Source organism: Hemitrygon akajei, chromosome 14 (assembly GCF_048418815.1).
Source record: "Hemitrygon akajei chromosome 14, sHemAka1.3, whole genome shotgun sequence".
In the NCBI taxonomy this organism is placed as follows: domain Eukaryota; kingdom Metazoa; phylum Chordata; class Chondrichthyes; order Myliobatiformes; family Dasyatidae; genus Hemitrygon; species Hemitrygon akajei.
Window position 1 is genome coordinate 54,569,113 of NC_133137.1, and position 13,802 is coordinate 54,582,914.

Consider the following 13,802-nt stretch of genomic DNA (forward strand, 5'->3'; position numbering starts at 1 on the left):
GGATGCAGAGAAAGCCTTTGACAGGGTGGAATAGCCTTATTTGTTCCAGGTTTTGAAGAGATTTAATTTTGGCCTGGGATTTATTTCCTGGATTAAATTGATTTACCATGCCCCGGTGGCTGCGGTTATAACTAATAATCAAAAGTCTCCTTATTTTAGATTATATAGAGGAACCCGTCAGGGTGGTTCCCTTAGTCCTTTATTATTTAATTTGGTTTTAGAACCACTTGCTATTGCTCTTAGGGATTCTAATTCTGTGCAGGGTATTAAGAGAGGGGATAAATTACATAAGGTTTCGTTGTATGCGGATGATTTATTAGTTTACATTTCAAACCCTAGGAAATCTATTCCTTTTATGCCATCTATATTTAAGGAATTTAGTATTTTCTCTGGATATAAACTTAATTTACATAAAAGTGAATTATTTCCTATTAATAATTATTCTGATTATTATGATCAAATACCTATTAATATTGCTAAAACCCATTTCACTTACCTTGGTATCAAAATTACTAAAAATTTTAAGGAGCTATATAAGTATAATTTCTCCCCTTTAATTGAATATACTCAACAAGCACTTTCTAAATGGTCGCCTATGTCGATGTCATTGATAAGTCGAATAAATGCTATAAAAATGGTTATTTTACCAAAATTTTTATATATATTTCAAGCAGTTCCCTCTTTTGGTCCAAAAACATTTTTTGATAAAATAGATTCTATGATTTTGTCTTACATTTGGAATAATAAAAGCTCTAGAGTGAATAAACTTTTATTGCAAAAATCAAAAAAAGATGGAGAACTGGTCTTACCAAACTTTAGATTTTATTACTGGGCAATTAACATTCATTATATATCTTTTTGGATTTATGATATAGGTAACCAGGATCGCCCTTCATGGTTACATTTGGAGGAAAATTCAGCAATGGGGTTTTCTTTAGCTTCTTTATTAGGAGCTCTTCTTCCGTTTTCATTCTCCAGAATAGGTAGACAAGCTCTCAACCCTATTGTTAAACATACTTTAAAAATCTGGTTTCAGTTTTGTAGATTTTTTGAATTAAATTATTTTCTACTCTCTAGTAATATTTATTCTAATTTTTTTTTTAAACCATCAACTCTGGATAAGGCTTTTTTAACATGGAAAATTAAGGGAATAAAAACTTTTTTAGATTTGTTCTTACAGGATTGTTTAATGTCTTTTTTGCAGTTAATGGATAAATATGACATCTCTAATACACATTTTTTTAGATACCTACAGGTTAGGAATTTTTGACGTGATTTTTTACCAAATTATCCCTTGGCCTACACTTCAAATTTGGTTTATGCTATTTTTCAGCTTAAACCATTTCAAAAATGATTAATAGCTATCATTTATAAACAGTTAATGAATGCTCGCATGTCGCCTAATGATAGGGTTCAACGCACTTGGGAAGTAGAACTTCAACATTCACTTTCAGATGATCAATGGAGTAAAATTTCTTATCTAGTCAATAATTCATCTATCTGTGCACGCCATTCCTTAATTCAGTTTAAGATAGTACACAGGGCCCATATGTCCAAAGATAAATTGGCACATATTTTCCTAATATAAGCCCCATTTGTGACAGATGTAATGCAGAGGTGGCGACTCTAACTCATATGTTTTGGTCCTGTGTAATCTTAAGTAATTTTTGGAGGGATGTGTTTAGAACACTATCTAAAGTTATAGATGTGGATGTTCAACCCAATTCACTTACGGCAATATTTGGGATCATTCCAGAGGAAGCAGGCAGAGCGTCTGCTTCCACTCAACATGTGATAGCCTTTTCACCTTTACTGGCTAGGAGAGCTATCTTGTTAAACTGGAAAGACTCCAATTCACCTTAGGTTTTTTATTGGCTCTCCTCCATTATGTCATGTCTAAGCTTGGAGAAAATTAGAAGCCAGACGTTTGATACATCTTTTAATTTTGAGCAAGTCTGGCAGCCCTTTATTCAATATTTTCATATTTTAATTTATTTTTTCTTCATTTATTTCTCTTTATTCTCTTTAGGGAAAATCCTTATCCATGAAGGTTTGGAGGTGATTGGAAGGATGTTTTCTCTCTTTCTTTTTCTTCTAATTTTATCCTCAAATGGACTGCCCAATCTTTCTTTTCATTTTTTTCTTTTTTTTTTGTTCCAGTTTAGTTTAGTGGGTTTTTTTTTCCTTTATTAAATAAAATTTCCAATCTTTTTTTTTTACGATTTGTTAAGAGGAGTTGTAGTTTCTTGATTATATTGTATATATAACAGCGTAACATTTTACCTATCTGATTTTGACAATATATACTTCTTCTTTACTGCTGTTTATATGTCTTTGCTATTATATGTTTGCCAAACTTCTCCTCTGATTTGTATATTTTTTTACCGGAAATCAATAAAAAGATTGAAAAATGAAATGAAATGAAAAGGAAAGGCAGGTAAGGAGAAAAGGTGGCATGGCTCTGTTGGTAAAAATGAAATCATATCCTTAGAAAGAGATGACATAGGAATTAAACTATTGCAAGGGTAAAATTACCCTGATGGGAGTTATATATAGATCTCTAAATCGTAGCCAGGATGTGGGCTGCAAATTACAATGGGAGATAGAAAATGCAGGTCAAAAGGGCAATGTTTCAATATTCACGGGGAATTTCGATATGCAGGTAGACTGGGAAAATCAGGTTGGTGCTGATCTTAGATCCCAAGAGAGAGAATTTGTAGAATGCCAATATAACGACTTTTTAGAGCAACTAGTGATTGAGCTGATAGGGGATCAACTATTCTGGATTGGGTGTTATGTAATGAACAAGATTTGATTAGGGATCTTAAGGTAAAGAAACCCTTAGGAGACAGTGATCATAATAAGATAGAATTCACCCTGCAGTTTGAGAGGGAGAAGCTAAAGTCAGATATATCAGTATTACATTGGAGCAAAGGGACTTACAGAGGCATGAGAGAGGAGCTAGCCAAGGTTAATTGGAAGTGGATACTAGTAGGGATGACGACAGAGCAGCATAGGCGGGCATTTCTGGGAGTAATTCAGAAGGCACACATGGTTAAATGGTGGAGCAGACTCAATGGCCAAATGGCCTATGGTCCGATGTGGTTTTTCAAGAACTGAATTGGCAATGTACTGTTACTATACAGAGCTAGGAATTCAATTACACTGACAACTCAAGTGCTTGCTGGCCAAGATAGATAAATAAAATATTCACATTCTTCAGTCTGGGGTGCACTTAGCCATTAGGAAGAAACATCAGCAAACTAATCTACTACATCATTACATCAATTAATTCCTGGCATGGGAAACATTTAATTATCAAATTGCTAGGCAAATAGAAACTGCATGCAGATTCATCTTCTTGACTAATAAATAGACTCTAAATGCCACATATACACATTTAAACTTAAATACTGTCCTATTGAGTATTGTAACTAAAACATCATGGTACTATATGCCATTTATTATGCATGAAGTCATAAACGATAGACAAGTTATTGGAACATGCTTTATATTTCAAAAGAACAAAGTTACTCTTGTGTTTGCTTTTTTTACCCTACCCATCTTCTTGCTTTCTGCTGCTTCCAATGTTACAGCTGCTTCTTAAAATGTCAAAAAAAATCTTTAAATTAAAGTGATATCAGCGAATGTATCAACTGTCAAGACACCAAATCACTTTCAGTAATTGAAATGTTGAGAAACAAGAACATCTATCTCTTTTTATAAAAGTGTTGAACACATTAAGTCATCCCTGAAGTATTTAACCCATGCATCTTTATTATTGCACTGCTTTTATCGAAATGCATTCACTGAGCCATTTTGCAAGGTTATTGAAAGGAACTTTGCAATGAGCGAACTGTCTGTGAAACATAATCACGTGCAATTTCTTAACTAACAAAAGCCACATTTCATCTCACCTATCTTTTATAAAGGGGGAAGTACTACAACAGACTAATTTAACAAGCATCATGGTAACTTTGTCAAATTTATTAATAATAGTAAAACATTTTAAAAGCTCAAAGACATTTCTAAACCGTTAAACACATGCCAATAGGCATTCTAATAGTAAATGCTGTATAGATATTTAAAACATTGATAATCTTCTTTACTTCTAAAGCAACAACCAGACTGATGGGGATTCAGGAAGGTGAAGCTATGTGGATTAGAAAGGAGATACACCAACCAGTGGTAGCTTCAATCTATGATCGAGACGAAGACAATGAGAGACACGGATACATGTGTGTCATTCATGTAGAGCAGGACTGAGTGAGCACAAATATTTGAGAGTAAAAGCTGAAGGGTATTAAAATATATATTATAGTTACAAGGATTGAAATTGAAGGGATTAAGGAAGGTTCCAGTCATAAAATCAGCACAAGATTATGATGACAGCAGTTAACATTCACTTCAAATGGGTTTCCTATTAATTAATTAATTTTTCAAGATAAGTATGTCACTGGTAGGGGCAACTATTATTATCAATTCACGAATATTCTAGATGTGCTATCTCTTTAAGGTGGTGAACCTCCCACTCCCACAGTATTATTAGGCAGGAGGTTCCAGGATTTAGAGCCAGAGACAATGAAGGAGCAGCAAAATACTCGCCAGGAAGATGGCATGCAATTTGGCAGGAACGTCCAGATGGCACTACTCTTCGTACTGGACACCCTTGCTCTTCTTGGTGGAAGAAGTATTTGAATGGAAATTAAAACTGAATCCAGACAACCAAACAGTGTCTTCTTTTTAATTAATCCTATTTGCAGCAAAAATCAAGCACCTTAGCATTGTGTATAACATATCCCATGCTGTGAAGCAAGGATAAATTAAGGATAGATTATGATTCATGTGCTTCCTTCCTTCTTCAGGATACTGATTCAAAGCAGTCAATTTGTTTCGCTGGTACGAGGCAGCTTGGGCTTCTTTGGAAAACAGGTTTGAAGACAACTTGTCTTCCAAAGAATCTAATGTTTCTTTCAGTCTGTTAAGTTTTCTCAATGGATATCAAAGTTAATACATTCTTCATACATTGTGATATTCCAACTTGACAAGATGGTTCAAAGATTTAAAGAACCCTTAATAAAAATATTGCACATAAAAATTCTGATATTAGATGAATCATTTTTACACCTAATCAGGTTCATGTAACATATTCCAAAATGAGGACCATTGTTCCTATATATTATGCTCTCCTATGAAAAGAAAAAGATTTTTCAATGTGGTTAAGCTAGAAAAGTGCTTCTCCCTCATATGGAGTTATCTGATATAAAATTTTAAAGATAAACATTAGAAAACTTTTAAACTACTGATACTTGCTTTTAATCCAGTAAGCAGACCTACAGAAATAAAATCTTACTTTCAAACTTATAAACTTAACGACACAATTCACAACAGAAATAAGAAACCAGCAAGTTGGTTTGTATACTAAAAAATAAATTCTACTGTGTAATAAACTATTCAAGTGTTAAAGTTAATAATTATAAATTTGATCTGCAAATAATTAAATACTGTGACGTCGACAGGCCAGAATAACAAAATAACAAAAAGGCATCTGAAATGCAGATAAACTTTAAAGATCTTACAACAATGGAGCCAGCAAGATAAAAACTGACCATTCCCTTATTAGAAAAATACAAATAACTGATGAAATTGACTAACCAATACACTAAAGCATTTGGCTGATAGAACATACACCTGTTCAATAAACAAGAAAGATTTAGCAAACTCAAAAAGTCAAGAGACAAAATTTGTCTCCAAGATTTACAGTGATTTTCTCACTGCATTTAAAAAACTGTTATGTCAGATAGAAGCTCAAACTATATAGATGATTCTTTAACAAAATACACCAACTATATAAAGTACATTTTTAAATTACTACAATATCACCGTAAAGGGTAGTTTTATTAGACATGATAACTGGAATTTGACAGCAAAAAAAAAACAAGTCTAAATCATCTACTGATTCTTTTTCTAAATACTTTCTAGATTTTTTAAGTAAGGAATTTCTTAAAGTATATGTAGACAACTCCTTCAAAAATATATTTTATATAACTCAAGTCCAAGAAAGAGATGGCACAGTAACTTGGGAAAACACATCTATAATTAAAAGCAGGCTTCTGTCATAGAGGCAATAAACATTTCACAATCACAAAATCACTCCACTTAATCCAGTAATGGTAGGGTTTATTGGCAAGAAAAGCTGATAAGCTCTTCCTCTCCATTAACTGTCTAGATTTCCTGCTGCATTGGGAAAGCAGCTCATGTAATCAACCCGCCCCTCACCACCCATTTCTTGTCGGTCATTCTGTCTTCTCCATTAGGCAGAAGATACAAAAGCTTGTGAACCCATACAGTAACTGTGGGCTCTAGGACTGCTCCCATCCTGCTGTTTTAAGAGTTCAGAATGGACCTCCCGCTTGATAAAGATCTTGATCTCTACATCTACCACATCATGGCCTTTGCACTTTATTTGTCTACCTGTGTAATTCTGCATTCTGTTTTATTTCCTGCCATCTCTCATGATTTAAATAATACTATCATCCTTTTCTGCATTCCAATTTTTCCCTGTTTTCCCCACAAGACATAACAAAGTAAAGTTCAAAGTAAATTTATTACCAAACTATGTATATGTTACCATATGCTACATTGAGATTCATTCTGTCACAGGAAAACAAAGAAGGACAACAAAGACAAACAAAAAGCCAATGTGCAAACTGTGCAAATAAATATAAATAAATAAGGTAAATTAAAAATACTGAGAACAAGCTGGAGAGTCCTTGAATCTGTTCAGAGCTTCGGCCACTTGGAAAAATCGCTGGAGGTTGGCGTCGTGATCCGACCAGTCGCGACCACAGATGGTGATGTTATCCAGATAGGGAAATGTGGCCTACAGTTGGTACTGATCCACCATCCGGTCCATTTCCCTCTGGAAGACAGAGACACCATTTGTGATACCGAAGGGGACGCGCAGGAAGTGATAGAGCCTGCCGCCCACCTCGAAGGCGGTGTAGGGGCGGTCCTCTGGGCAGATGGGGAGCTGGTGATAAGCGGATTTCAGATCTATTGTCAAGTACACCTATCTGGTTGACCATATCCGCGATGCGGGGTAGGGGGTACGCGTCAAGCTGTGTGAATCTATTGATGGTTTGACTATAGTCCACGACCATCCTATTTTTCTGCCCAGTCCGAACAACAACCACCTGGGACCGCCAAGGGCTTGTGCTTGGCTCGATGATCCCCTCCCCGAGCAGCCGCTGCACCTCTGACTGAATGAAGGCCCTGTCCCCCGCGCTGTACCTCCTGTTTTTAGTTGCCACAGGTTTACAGTCGGGGGTCAGGTTGGCGAACAGCGGTGGGGGAGGGATCTTGAGGGTGGAGAGGCTGCAAGTGGTGTCCGTAGCGCGGCTGTTGGCACGGTGTTGGGTGGGATGTGTGGTTCGGTGTGTGTGTGTGTGCAGTAACGGGGTATATGGCGAAGTCCCACCAAACTGAGGATTCCTGACAGTGAGTGGTGGGAGGGGCCCGTCATATGCCATAGTCACACTTTTGAGATGGCTCTGGAAGTCCAGCCCCAATAGCACAGATGCGCACAGTTGAGGCATGACCAGTAGCGCAAAGTTCCGATATTCTGTGCCCTGCACCATCAATGTCGCTACACAACCCACCCGGATGTCTGTGGAATGCGACCCAGAAGCCAAGGTGATCCTCTGGCTTACCGGCCATGTCACGAGTCCACAGCATTGCACTGTGTCCGGGTCAATAAAACTCTCAGTGCTGCCTGTGTCAAACAGGCAGCTAGTCCTGTGCCCCTCCACCAGGATGTCCATCATTGACCTTGCAAGCTGGTGTGGGGCGCTTTGGTCGAGGGTTACGGTGGCCAGAGTTGAACCGTCTTGGTGCCCGGTAAGCACCGGCAGGTCGGGGGCGGGGCATGCCGACCCCAACAAAGATGGCCGCCCACATCCGGGCATGCAAGATGGCCGCCCCCATGCCTCGCACGAGGCGAGCAGGCAAGATGGCGGCCCCCATGACTCACAATCAGCGCTGCCCGACCCCGCTCATGGTTTAGACTTACAGACCTTGGAGAAATGGCCCTTCTTCCCGCAGCTGGAGCAGGTCGCTTCTCGAGCCAGGCAACATTTTTGGGGGTGCTTTTCGAGCCCGCAGAAATAACACAGCTCAGGCTTTCGCCTGGCCGCAGCTGTGGTCGGGTTCGGGAAGTTCATGGAATCGCGACTGGCAGCGGCGTTGGCGAATTCGCTCGCGGAAACCGGCAGCGGCGGGGTCTGAGGTGTCCACGGAACCGGCGGGGAATCGCGCGACTGGACAGCATCAGCGTTGTGCAGAGCAGCCTCCAGCTTGTCAGCTGTCTCGATTGCTGAGCGTAAGGTAAGATCGGCATTTTCCAGCAGCCGCTGGTGTACGTACACTGACCTGATCCCTGTAACAAAGGCGTCTTGTACTAGCAGTTCCGCATGCTGTTCCGCCGTGAGTGTTTTGCAATCACAAGTTCGGACGAATGTCTGCAGGACTCGGAGAAATTGGGCATTCGATTCTCCAGGCCGCTGTCGTCGGGTAGCTAAACGATGTCTTGCGTAGATGGTGTTCACCGGCCGCAGGTACTGTCTTTTGAGGGCGTCCAGTGCCCCTTCGTAGGTCGACAGGTCCCTGATAAGTGAATAAACTTTTGGGGTGACCCTCGAGAGGAGAATTCAATGCATAACAGCGGGTTCAATTGCACTAACCTCCTCCAAGTATGATTGGAAGCATGCAAGCCAGAGTTCAAAGACAAGAGCTGCTTCAGGGTCTTGGGGGTCCAAATCCAATCTTTCCAGACGTAAAACGCTTTCCATGTTTTAAAACTTCCAGTCAATAAAATTGATGCACCATCAATAACTCACTCTGAGATGTAAAAGCGAGGTATCGGCTTTTATTGACTAGAAGAAGGAACAAGCAGTGAGTGACCACCATACTACATCCTGGAGACTGAGTGGCCGGGCTCAGACCTCCATCACCTTTATACAGGGGTCTGTGGGAGGAGCCACAGGAGCAGGCATCAGGGGGCGTGTCCAGACAGGTATATGTAGTTCACCACACCTTGTCAAAGGCCTTACTGAAGTCCATATAGATGACATCCACTGCTTTACCCTCGTCAACTTTCCTCGTAACGTCTTCAAAAAATTCAATAAGATTTGTCAAACATGACCTTCCATACACAAATCCATGTTGACTATTCCTAATCAGACCCTGTTTATCCAGATAATTATATATACCATCTCTAAGAATACTTTCCATTAATTTACCCACCACTGACGTCAAACTGACAGGCCTATAATTGCTAGGTTTACTCTTAGAACCCTTTTTAAACAATGGAACCACATGAGCAATACGCCAATCCTCCAGCACCATCCCTGTTTCTAATGACATTTGAAATATTTCTGTCAGAGCCCCTGCTATTTCTACACCAACTTTCCTCAAGGTCCTAGGGAATACCCTGTCAGGATCTAGAGATTTATCTACTTTTATATTCCTTAAAAGTACCAGTACTTCCTCTTCTTTAATTGTCATAGTTTCCATAACTTCCCTACTTGTTTGCCTTACCTTACACAATTCAATATCCTTCTCCTTAGTGAATACCAAAGAAAAGAAATTGTTCAAAATCTCCCCCATCTCCACACATAGCTGTCCACTCTGATTCTCTGAGGGACCAATTTTATCCCTCACTATCCTTTTGCTATTAATATAACTGTAGAAACCCTTCGGATTTATTTTCACCTTACTTGCCAAAGCAACCTTGTATCTTCTTTTAGCTTTTCTAATTTATTTCTTAAGATTCTTCTTACATTCTTTATATTCCTCGAGCACCTCATTTACTCCATGCTGCCAATATTTATTATAGATCTCCCTCTTTTTCCGAACCAAGTTTCCAATATCCCTTGAAAACGATGGCGCTCTCAAACTTTTAACCTTTCCTTTCAACCTAACAGGAACATAAAGATTCTGTACCCTCAAAATTTCACCTTTAAGTGACCTCCATTTCTCTATTACATCCTTCCCATAAAACAAATTGTCCCAATCCACTCCTTCTAAGTCCTTTCTCATCTCCTCAAAGTTAGCCTTTCTCCAATCCAAAATCTCAACCCTGGGTCCAGTCCTATCCTTCTCCATAATTATATTGAAACTAATGGCATTGTGGTCACTGGACCCGAAGTACTCCCCAACACATATGTCCATCACCTGACCTATCTCATTCCCTAACAGGAGATCCAACACTGCCCCTTCTCTAGTCGGTACCTCCATGTATTGCTGCAAAAAACTACCCTGCACACATTTTCCAAACCCCAAACCATCCAGCCCTTTTACAGTATGGGCTTCCCAGTCTACGTGTGGAAAATTAAAATCTCCCACAATCACAACCCTGTTCTTACTACAAATATCTGCTATCTCCTTGCAAATTTGCTCCTCCAATTCTCGCTCCCCATTAGATGGTCTATAATACACCCCTATAAGTGTTACTACACCTTTCCCATTCCTCAATTCCACCCAAATAGTCTCCCTAGATGAGCCCTCTAATCTATCCTGCCAAAGCACCGCTGTAATATTTTCTCGGACAAGCGATGCAACACCTCCTCCTCTTGCCCCTCCGATTCTATCACTCCTGAAGCAACGAAATCCAGGAATATTTAGCTGCCAATCACACCCCTCCTGCAACCATGTTTCACTAATAGCTACAACATCATAATTCCAGGTATCAATCCATGCTCTAAGCTCATCCACCTTTCTTACAATGCTCCTGGCATTAAAATAGATGCATTTAAGAAACTTTCCACCTCTTCCTCTCTGTTTATCCCTAACAATGCGATCAACTTTATTATCTTTTTCTTCCTTCTCCCCTACTTCTTCAGTCTGAGCACTCCCCTTCTCTATCACCTGCCTATCCTCCCTCACACACTATCTTCTAGCTTTCTGTATTTGTGAACTAACCTTCTCTCCCCTAGTCTCTTCAAATTGATTCCCACCTCCCAACCATTCTAGTTTAAAGTCTCCCCAGTAGCCTTAGCAAATCTCCCCGCCAGGATATTGGTCCCCCTAGGATTCAAGTGTAACCCGTCCTTTTTGTACAGGTCACACCTGCCCCAAAAGAGGTCCCAATGATCCAGAAACTTGAATCCCTGCCCCCTGCTCCAATCCCTCAGCCACACATTCATCCTCCACCTCATTCCATTCCTACTCTCACTGTCGTGTGGCACAGGCAGTAATCCCGAGATTACTACCTTTGTGGTCCTTCTTCTCAACTGCCTTCCTAACTCCCTATATTCTCCTTTCAGGACCTCTTCCCTTTTCCTACCTATGTCATTGGTACCTATATGTACCATGACCTCTGGCTCCTCACCCTCCCACTTCAGGATATCTTGGACGCGATCAGAAACATCCCGAACCCTGGCACCAGGGAGGCAAACTACCATCTGAGTCTCCTGCCCTCACACTCATACTTCCCCTTTCCTCAAATAACAGGAAAAACTGAAACCTAAACCTACCTTGCCTCACCCGTTTCCGCCTAAGCCCATTGAGCCCAAGCCCTTAAGCCTTCACTCTGCTCCTGGCTCATTCCGCTGCCCGCAAACATAGAAACATAGAAAATAGGTGCAGGAGTAGGCCATTCGGCCCTTTGAGCCTGCACCGCCATTCAGTATGATCATGGCTGATCATCCAACTCAGAACCCTGTACCTGCTTTCTCTCCATACCCCCTGATCCCTTTAGCCACAAGGGCCATATCTAACTTCCTCTTAAATATAGCCAATGAACCGGCCTCAACTGTTTCCTGTGGCAGAGAATTCCACAGATTCATCACTCTCTGTGTGAAGAAGTTTTTCCTCATTTCGGTCCTAAAAGGCTTCCCCTTTATCCCCTATCCCCCTTTATCCTTTATCCTTAAACGACGCTGCCCGCTGTAAGACTATGTCCTTTTTAAATCTTCTCCGCTTCACTGCCTGCCATCACATGCTTGCGCAGTCCCGCCTCTCTTAACTCCGATGAGAATAAGAAAAATTCAAGTTGCCTCCCGCCGCACTCCCATTCTGATCCTCCGACTTCCTTCTCCAAACGAGAAGAATATGTTCTTATGTTTTTATGGTCTAAGCTCAAAGCAAACCTCCCTACTTCTGTACTGAATTCTTCAGCAATAAACAAAATCACTGTTAACTTTTCTAATTATTTTCTGTACTTACTTATGCATATTTTGCAAATCATGCAATGGAACATCAAAATTCAATCTATCATTTAGATTATACATTTGTTCTGTCAAAATGAATAACAAACAACTGATCAACATAGACCAATCATACCTGCATTTCTCACAAATGTGTCTAAGTACACAGGTCGTCGTCCAATGTAATTCAACACTGCACTATCACCAACAAATATTACATTTCAATCAACAGACATATGTATCTGAATCAATGCAATTCCAAAGGCATCAAAGTTTTACAAGAATTACTGCATCATACCAGCAGATGGTTCTCAGCAAATAAATCATATCCGTAATTCTGCCAAACATTTCTCCCAAGAGCAGAGCTGAAAACACACTGGCAGGAGGAACTATTTCCAACTGTGAACAGTAGGTGGCGTTTGGACATGGCAATGTGCACTAGCAGCAAGTCTAGTTTGCTACTGAAACAATTAAACTTGCATATCCATGCAATCAACTAAGGACAAATAGTACACTGTACTTTAAAGAAAAATGTTGCTGCCTTATTATTAGACTAATCACAACTGATGGACAGTGCTGTTATCAGGTGTCCCTTCTTACTGAAAAATAAAGTTTAAAAATTTTGGTTATGAGATTACTGCGGGAAATTGGTGCAAGATTAAATATCAGTCGTGATCATGATGACACCAACAGATATCAACACCTTCTACTTCTGTGAAAGAAAATTCCACCACCAGAAGCAATATCAAGACAAACTGATCATTTGCTAAATCAGAATCAACTCCCTCATTTCATCAAAGGTGGTGATAAATCAACACGTAGGAGGGAGATTGAAAATCTGGCTGAGTGGTGCCATAACATCAACCTCTTTCTCAATGTCAGCAAGGCCAAGGAGCTAGTTAGTAACTTCAGGAGAAGTAAGCTGGAGGTCCCTGAGTGAGCCAGTCCTCATTGGAGGATCAGATATGAAGAGAGTCAGTATCTTTAAATTCCTCAGTGTTATTATTTCGGAGGGCCTGTCCTGGGCCCAGCAGGTAACTACAATTATGAAGAAAGCATGGCAGTGACTCTGCTTCCTTAGGAGTTTGCAAAGATTTGACATGACATCTAAAACTTTGACAAACCTCTACAGACATGTTATTTAGAGTATATTGACCAGCTGCATCACAACCTGGTATGGAAATAGCAAAGTCATTGAATGAAAAAGACTACAAAATCTAGTCAATATGGCTCAGTCCATCAGAGATAAAACCCTCCCTGCCATTCAGCACATCTACATGAAGTGTTGTCACAGCATCTATCATCAGGGTCCCCAGTCACATAGTACATGCTCTCCTCTTGCTGCCACCATCAGGAAGAAGGTACAGGAGCATAAGGAATCACATGAACAGATTCAGTAATAGTTATTACTCCTCAACTATCAGGTTCTTGAACCAAAGGGGATAACTTCACTCCATTTCACTTGCCCTAACACTGAAATGTTCCCACCACCTATGGACTCACTTTCAAGGACCCGTCATCTCATGCTCTCAATATTTATTCTTATTTTTATTATTATTATTAATTTTTGTACTTGCACAGTTGCTGCTAAACCCA